This window comes from Arachis ipaensis, chromosome B01, assembly GCF_000816755.2.
Source record: "Arachis ipaensis cultivar K30076 chromosome B01, Araip1.1, whole genome shotgun sequence".
Taxonomy (NCBI): Eukaryota; Viridiplantae; Streptophyta; class Magnoliopsida; order Fabales; family Fabaceae; genus Arachis; species Arachis ipaensis.
Window position 1 is genome coordinate 119,474,753 of NC_029785.2, and position 10,009 is coordinate 119,484,761.

At 31.0% G+C, this 10,009-nt stretch overlaps 1 long non-coding RNA gene across 1 annotated transcript; it reads right to left on the reverse strand.

Moving 5' to 3' along the window:
- LOC110272226 lies at positions 4,606-5,208 on the reverse strand. The gene is made up of 2 exons (XR_002363276.1): positions 5,091-5,208; positions 4,606-4,843 (listed from the first exon to the last, which is right to left on the reverse strand). It is a non-coding gene; the product is annotated as an uncharacterized LOC110272226 (long non-coding RNA).

Below are 10,009 nucleotides of genomic sequence, written 5' to 3' on the forward strand. Positions count from 1 at the left end.
GGTTTGAAAAGTATCTGTTTACCAGACATGGAGTGGCACTCCGTAGCACTCCAACCAAACTCTCCGAGTTTCACAGCGATCGGACTCTTCCTATCTCCGAACCCTGTGAAAGAATTGTAGCAGCCTATCCAGTTTGAACGTAAAAGAATCGTCTGCATGTTTCACTGTTTCAAACGTCACTAGGGCTTTACAAGCACTTATCTCTCTGACTTCAACAACCTGAGGCACAATCTTGCAAATAGACCTTTTCAACGATTGGATGTCAAACGGTTTTAAACTGCTACCTACTACGCTCCTCCCTAACCACTCCAAGTTCGCCTGTGCTACTGCAGCGTCAACCCTCTTTCTCCTACTATGGTCAGCTGCTTGCGCCTCATCCTTGTTCACCTCGCTCTCTTGTGCAATAACCCCTTCTTTTCCACTATTAGATTCCTTAGGCTCTCTCTCGTTTCCACTATCAGCTCCTTTATGCCCTCCCTCGTACAAAACCCTCTAATCCACATGCACCCTTCGTTCCCGCTCTTGTAATTGTCTTCTAAATTTTGCTTCACCAACAGACAATAACTTCCCTCGTAACCTCATACGATTCATCTCCGTGATTGCTTTCAGAGTGGCCCCTTTCGTCGTATATCGTACAAAAGCAAAAAGATAAACCAAACCCTGTTTACATTTTTGTGAGAGGTATATATCAATGATTATGCCCGTCCATTCAAACAAGTGGTACAATTCCTTCTTTGAAATATCTTCCGGTAGATTATCAACAAAGACAGAAAAAGATTCTTTTTCCAGGCGATAATATTCTTTCCGATTCCAAATCCTAGGATCCTTTGTACCCCATTGAAACAGCCTAAGTCTACCTCGCTCAGTGTTTCCCCCCTCACATGCTCTCTCGCTCTCTCTCTCATGCTCTCTCTTGTCTATATTTCTCAATTTTTTAATGCATTCAAAAAATTAGGTTATAATTATTGCTGTTCTTTTTATTTGTTGAATGTTGTCTTTTTAGAGTTGTTGTTGGTGAATCTGAGTAAATTTTAGTTATAATTGTTGTTGAATCTGGTAGTTGCTACTGTTGTATTTGATTTTTTAAAGTTGTTGTTGAACTTGAGGAAATTTTAGTGAACTTTGGTTGAATAGTTAAATTTGTTGTTGATTATCATTAGTGAACTTTGGTGGTTGTTGCTGTGTTGCTTAAAAACTTACTTAGATAAATCTTTTGTGGTTGAAAATCTTTTATTTTTTTGCTAGAATTTTAAAAATGTCTTCATCTCAAACACCATCAAACACGCCACCATCTCAAGAACAAGCATCATCAGCAAAGGTATTTTTGAACTTGTAGTTCTTCGGGTTGTGAGCGAAATTAAAGTATTTTTTAACACATCCATACAAAGAAAAAGAAATGGTTAGAACATCAAAAGTTTAATGATATTGTTTTCGTTAATTATAACTTGAGACTACAACAAAAGTATTTTCTTTAAATATTTACCTACTTTTAAAATTATTGTTCATTAAAATTTAATCTTTAGTTTAGTAACTATATAAATTGATAACATAGGAATCAAATGAGAAAGCAGAACTATGATCCAATTTGTCTTTATGCATTTGATGATCATTTGAATTGGATATTGGAAGATTTATCATCATTTTCAACTCCTGAAAAGGTCGATGCTCTATGATATGATTTAGCAAATATGTTAATTCAACCAACTTTAGAAGATTTTGGTATATTTTTCAATTGCTTGAATATTTTAATTGTGAGTTGCTATTATGAATTATTCTTGATATTGATTTGTGAAAAATACACCATGTAAATCAATTAAATTTGGAAGATGATCAAAATAATGATGGATTGAGTAACAATGCTATGGAAGATATGGATGTAAATCAAAATGAAGGAAATGTTGATCAAATTTCAAATTTATCCTATGAAGATATTGATGCCGACTTTGAGGTCACTCCTTGGACTTGATTTACTGATTGTGTTATCTTTCACTCACCTTTGTTGATTTAAATTGAAAAAGTATTTTGTACTAGAGACTAATTTATTATATTTTTTTAGATCATTCGTAATGTTTAAAAATTGATATTAAATTATTAATATTTGTAAAGACTTATATTTTAAATTTTAAGACATTATTTTAATTTTATTTATATAATTTTATTTTATTTTTAATTATGATCGGGTTAACCAGGTGAATTAGTGATCCACCGGTTGAACTAGTGACCCGGTCATATGACCGGATTGATTACCGGTTTGGTTCTGACTATAAATTAAATAAAACAATTAAAAATTTGATATATAATCTTAAATATTTAAATTCAATAATTTTCAATCTAATAAAATTCAAAATTTCACAATTACCCATAATAAATTATCCATAATTTGTCTTTAAAAATTTACAAACAACTTCAAACATCAAAATTTGTAACTAAAAAAAATCAAAATGCACATAAGTGACAAGCACATAATGTTCTACCACTAAAAGAACAACATTAACAAACAAGTTTTCAACTAAACAAAGACACTAATCATCACAAATCATAATCATACAGCCAAAAAAATTTAACCATAAGCAAAACTCACTCAAAAAATCAGCAACTTAAAACAAGAAACAATTAACAAAATCAGTATTATACTATCATTAAACCCAGCAACTCAAAATCATCAGAATCAGTAAACCCAACAACTCAAAATTAATATTATTAAAAAAAGTAATTTAGTTCACCCGAGAGAAATGATAATTGCATAAGGATAGTTTTTGGCTTTTTGTAGATTTGAGCTGAGTGCATGATCCTCTTTCTACTATGGGAGAGATTTGGATATTTTAATTTGAAAGGAATAAAACGTCGATGACGTTTTGTGTGAAAATAATAATTTTTTAATTACGTAAATGAAAAATGGCAGCGATGTTTTCATATCAAAGAATTTTTTAAAAATTTTTCATGTTTGATTTTTTTTAATTCACAAAAAGAAAAACATCGGTGATATTTTGTTAAAAGGCAAATTTTTAAAATATTATATGATCAAAACGTCGCTCACGATTGTAGAAAAAGTAAAAAAGTAAAAGACATTTTGTGCTCGTAAGAATAAAAAAATATAAATTCAACTATAAAAGAAGTGCTAAGTTGTGGTGAAATGCAGAAATGGAACTTGAAAGCTTTGTTTTACTATGAGAGCTTTGTTCTAAGTGTTCTCCAGTTTGAGAGAGTGTGAAAATTTTTTTTGAGTGAGTGTAATGAATATATAAAATGAAAGGTTATGTTAGCTTAAAAATATACTACAATAGTCAGTTTTTGTCTCGTAAACATGAGGGAGTGAGTTTTTTATATGAGAATCTATGTGTTATTGTTGTTCCTCTTTCAATAACATATGAAGGACTCAAGAGTATACTTTTTCAAAGTGTAGATCATCAAGTGCTAAAGAGAGCAACAAATATTTTATATAGGCAACATGTGTTAGTATTTGGCGGTTTCATTCTATTTCAAATAATGTGTGTGGCTGATGAAGCTAGTACGTAAGGAATATTTTTTACTTACTACCAAAGTAGAACACAGGCCTCACTTATTGAGTTGTATGTTGAGTTCGAAAAAATCGATGATGTTGATTTTCTAGAACCTAACATAAACTAGACGGGTTATAATACTAAAGTGACAAAGTTTAAAGATAATTATAAAATTGTTAGTCCAACTGAAAATGTGGAGGAAGAGGATATAATAGTTGAAGAAGATGTTGCTCGTGTTGCAAATATACTAGCGGATCAACATTCATCTGGAGAGTTATTTTTCATGCATACTTTTAAATTTTGATGACATGCATACATCATCAGAATTTTCTAAATACGTCAATACAGGTAACAATTATTATTATTATTATTATGATTAGTAGCATTACTATTTGTATTATTATTAGAGTTGTTACCGTTGATAATCTGGAGAACAAGTACAATCTCCAAAGGTACAAAATCAACTGTGAATGCATCCATACATTTATTTATCATTCTCCTTAGTTCTATAGAAAATATTTCATTTAAATTGTAAGAAAAATGATAAATAATGTATTGATGCATTCACGGTTGATTTTGTACCTATGTAGCTCATACTTGTTCTCCAAATTATCGACCTTGTTCTTGTACTGCTGTCATGTAGGATATTCCGTTAATTATTTAACTTTGACATTACAATGGAACTATATTGAAACTAAATGAAACTTTTTTAGATTCAAATAGGACATTTTAAACCAAGGTTACAAAAACCGAACTGGTCAATAAACCGATAAGATAACTGATTCACTGGTTTAATGGTTCGACCAGAATTCAACTGGTTTTAAATAAATTTTAAACAAAATTATTAAAAATTAAATATATAATTTCAAATATTTAAATTCAACAATTTCTATCCTAATAAAATTTAAAATTTCACCTTTTTTAACTAAACAAAACTCTAATCATCAAAAATCATAATTGTTAGTTTCAAGATTTTTATCATAGATAGGATTTTCAAAGCACAGCCACAGAAAAAGTTCCATTCGTGCACTACATACTTGATGACATCTCATATCATAATAATCTTGTTTTCTTACTTACCACTACTATATGATTTATATTTCTAGGACATGAACATCATAGATATTAGGCAATCACAATTCACAACAAAACCCAAACACAGGCTTGAAAACCAGAAGGGGGATTAAGAAAAATTATATTGTTTAACCAGTGCTCAACATCAGGTTTCTTAACTTCTGCCTTGGGAACAATGATAGTAAGAACACCGTTCTTCATGGATGTCTTCACCTGATCCATCTTGGCGTACTCAGGGAGCCTGAACCTTCGCATGAACTTGCCACTCACTTACAACATCAGCCATACCCAAATTAGAAAACCAGAAAACAGCAACAGTATTATTCCAGATAGCAACATCATTTCAAAAAATCAACAACTCAATAACTCAGGATAATAAAAAATTATCAAAATCAGTAATTCAATACTATTAACTCAGCAAATCAAGATCCCTAAAATAGTAAAACCAGCAACTCAATCAGCATTATTAACAAAAATACAAAAACAAGTAAAAATAATTCAAGCAGCAGTATTTACCGGAGGAAGGGTCGTTGAGCTCGACGGCGACACAGAGAGATCGAGAGCTCAACGGCGACACAGAGAGAGGGATCGATGGCGAAAGAGAGAGACGACGGTGAGGGGAAGAGAAACGATGATAGCGACGAGTATACCTTCACCTTCCACAGGCGATGATTCTTGATGCTACCACAGTCAGTTCCACCCGGCGGCGACAACACCCTCCACACGTTCGGCGATAAGACCTAGCGACGCGAGGAGATGGGATCCAGGAGAAGAGGATCGGTGACGACGAGGCTAGACGCTGGCTAAGGAGACGAGTTCATCGGCACGACGGCGTTGGGCACTGGGCGGTGGCTCCTGCTACTGTTGGCTGGGAGAGAGAAAGAAAAGGGGGCTAGAGTTCCGTGGAGTGGAGAGAGAGAGGAGGGTTGGGTCTTGTGCGTGAGTGAGAGAGAGAAAATGGAGGAGGGTTTATATATTTTTTTATTTTTTCATTTTTTTAAAATTGAAAACCGAAAAAAAAAACCATTCGATTTAAACGGTTTATCGACTGCCGATTCGACCGGTTTTTTACCGATTTTTTTGTCAGACGATTTTGCACTTCAACCAAACCGATTAGATGATCGATTTCCAGTCCGATTAAACCGACTGATCCGATTCGATTTTTAAAACAATGAATTAAACTAATGACCCAATAATCTAATCATATGATTGAGTTAGATTACCGATTTACCGATTCGATTTTAATAACCATTAAAAAAAAAACTATGCAAGCTTTCAATTGTTAAAAGGAGATTGTGGATCCAATGAGCAAGGGACAAATCACAAATTAAAACAATAAGCACCATCAACGGGGGCAATTAAGAAGTGCCACACCCTAGACAAATGTAGGACTCACGTTAGTAACCTAATCATAATCATTATTGTTTTTATTTTTGTGGAATTTCTTGGAGACCGCAAACACTTATAGTTTTGTTTGCTTAGAGAGAGAGAGAGAAAAAGATCCATGGGAGACTTTGAATATTGAATTGTTTGTTACTAAAATTCTACGGTTTTGAAAGGGTCGCCTAACTCTCTTCATGAGTTCATACCGTTCATTATGCACTCACAATAATTAGATCTAAGGCACATCCTAACTGCCAAACACGTCCATCTCGTTCTTTTATTACATTGCTTTTTTTTTATTCACTTTATTTAAGAATTTTATTAACGAATATTTTAGAGATATTTATTAAAAAATTTATACTTTTATTACAAGAATAGGTGCCATGACAAAATCCTCTTTTTAAATATACCTATTAAGGAATTATAACTTAAAAAGGAAAGATTTTTTTTTAGGGAATTCCATATTATGATTATGATATTATATTGCTGACAAAATCTTATATCAATTAACGAGATTTGAACCAACCAACACTGTCGAAAAATATTAGTGGAATTTTAACTAAAGAATAGATCTTTTCCGTTGCTTCTATTCTGTATTGCTAATTGAATACTGTGTTTCTGCCAACTCCTCCTCTTGGATTGTTTTGTCTTTATTAGTTTCGGTTATGAAAAGTTCCCAATGGACGTAACGTATCGGTTAGGCAGAGTCGTTGACTCATTGGCTAACAAACTAATTTGTCTTTTTTAATTTGATTCAGTATTCAGAGCGTGTTTGGGTGAAAAGAACCAAAATATTTTCAATTGAACTTAGAATTTATATTTTTTTTTGTTTTTTACGGTATTTCTCAACCAGGCAGGTCAAGGACTAATTTGCTGCAATATTGAGCTCCATTTAAGGGTTTGTCGCTGGTCGATGGATTGCTGCATGCACAAGGTCCCTCGACACTTGTTTAAACAGACTAATGAGCTAACCACTGGACCAACCTAACTTAGTTTTTACGACTCTCCCCAGAATTTATATTTGATTGATAAAAGTATACATGTAATGTTCTATTTACAGTTAAGTATGATTTTGGTCCCTAAAGTTTAGGCTAAAAACTTTATTCGTCTCCAATCTTTTTTTACATACAAAATCGTTCCTAAAGTCCAATTTAATTTTTTAAATCGTCCTTTCTCTAATTTTCGGACATAATTATCCTTTCCCAATTTACATAGTGACTCTCACTCTCTCATATCCACCATTGTTTAAGAATCACCAAATTCTCACACACAGCAACACCAATTTTCACAATTTCTCACATATACGCCAAGAATTCAAGAATCAACAAAATTAATTTCTCACACAAATTTTATAATTTTTCAGAGACTAAACTAGAAAGAAAGAGGGATGAACGAAGTGAATCAACAACAACAAGAACAAAAAACTAACAGAATTTGAAGAAGAAGAATTAGCATAAATAACAACAAAAATCATCACCAGATACTCAAAACATTATGCAACGAGAGGCTGAAGCACAAAGTTTGAGGGAGCACGAATGGGGGGCAACCACCGCAATGAGACTCAGACTACCGCGCGCGTCTATGCCTGCCTGAATCGCTGACGCACGCGTCTCTGCCTGCCCGAGTCGGTGCCGCCTGCGTCTCTGTCCGCCCGCGTCGCTGTCGCCTGCAAGTCTACTTGCCCATGTCGCTACCGCAAGTGTCTCTACCTTTCTACTCTCCTTTCGTTGCAGCGAATATGGAAGATGAGGGATTAGGATAAATTGGGAAAGAAGGATATTTTTGTCCAAAAGGACGATTTTAAAACCAAACTGAACTTTAGAGACAATTTTATATGCTAAAAAATGTTGGGACGAATAAAATTTTTAGCCTATATCTTAGGAACAAAAATCATACTTAACCTTTCTATTTATATATGAAGCAATTTAGTAATATCATTATCATTATATTATTCTACAACGGATTGTATTCTAGCGCCAAGAATGCTAACGCCTGACGTGGCGTATTCTGGTGCCAGTATATATACTTCTCTCTTCTCAACTTATTTTAGAAAAGTATCTTCTTTATAATTATATAAAATCAACAATTAATAAATAGTTGTACTAATTCTCAATCATTCTAATTATACTAATTGTCAATCATACATAATTAGTCTTTATATGATTAATGATTTTTACGTTAGCATCAAGCATGTCGAGAGCCAAAAATTTTTGTTTTATTTTTTAATCTTCTTTTCTTAACCATTTCATACAATAATAATGCATTTTTTTTTATCGAAATTGATCTTTCTTAAGGTATAAATTAGAATTTTTTTCATTCTTTTATAAATTCAACCTTAATTTTCTTCTTTTAATTATATAATGAGTGTTTTTACTTAATTTGTTTTCTTTTATCCTTGCAGTAGAATTGTCTTTTACCACAATTATTTACCATGTATCACATCCATCATGTTTTATTTCGAATTGTTTCGATGATTCAGATGGATATAAAAATTCAACACAATAGAGACAGTAAACTTTATTTTGCTAAAGGATAATTGGATATTCTTATATATTATAACTAAAAGCTATTAGAATGTGGGTGAAGTTATCTTTCATAGGAAAGTTGAATTTATTATTGAGCTAAATGTGGTTATTCATGCCTTACGGCATTATATGGATAACGGATGATGACGCTTATTTAAAAAGAGAATGATCTGAAGTTGCATGAAGTCTATAAATTTAATCTGGTCAAACTATTTTCATTAGTTGTTGTTACGAAAATAATTCTAATATATATGCATCTAAAATTTAGAATTGAATACCATAAATACTTTTAATTAATATATTATTATTTATTTAATTATTATATATTACTAATTTTATAACTAAAATGTGTCACATCTCACATGTCACTCTTTTGTTATAATTGAAATCAATTTTTTTTTTCAAAATTAATGAGTTATTTTCTCCTCTTTCTCTCTTTAATTTCTCTCTCTATCTCTCTTATATATCATTATCAATGGCTAATTACAAATTTAACAATCAAAATATGCAATACGACATTCTTTAATTACAATTAAAATTGAAATTAAAATATTAAAATTTAAATTTAAATATAACTATATTATATTACTATTTAATAACTAAAATATGTCACATGACACTGTTTTATTAAAGGTGTAATTAATGTATTATTATTTATTTATTTAGTATATATTACTAATTTTATAACCAAAATGTGTCACATATCGCCCTCTCATTACAATTGAAATCAAATTTTTTTCTCTAAAATTAATGAGTTCTTTTCTCCTCTTTCTCTCTTTAATTTCTCTCTCTATCTTTGTTATTTCTCCACCTACTCTATCTCTCTTATATATCATTATCAATGGCTAATTACAACTTTAACAATGAAAATATGCAATATGACATTCTTTAATTACAATTAAAATTGAAATTGAAATATTGAAATTAAAATTAAAATATAACTATATTATATTACTATTTAACAACTAAAATATGTCACACGATACTGTTTTATTAAAGGTGTAATTAATGTATTATTATTTATTTATTATATACTAATAATTTTATAACAAAAATGTGTCACATATCACTCTCTCATTACAATTGAAATTAAATCTTTTTCTCCAAAATTAATGAATTCTTTTCTCCTCTTTCTCTCTTTAATTTCTCTCTTTATCTTTATTATTTCTCCACCTACTCTATCTCTCTTATATATCATTATCAATGACTAATTATAAATTTGACAATTAAAATATAGCTATTCTATATCACTAATTTAACAACTATAATGTGTCACATGACATTCTCTCATTAAAATTGAGATAAAATATTTTTCTCAAAAATTAATAAACTCTCTTCCTTCATCATCTTATCTACCTCTCTCACATTCTCTTCTCTCTTTCCTTCTCACTCTATATATAACTTATAATTTATATTTTATATTTTATATTTTTAATTTGACAAACTAAAATATGTCATGAGATATTCTTTCATTATAATTAAAATAAATTTTTTCTTCTAAAATTAACAAATTCTCTCTCTTCTTCA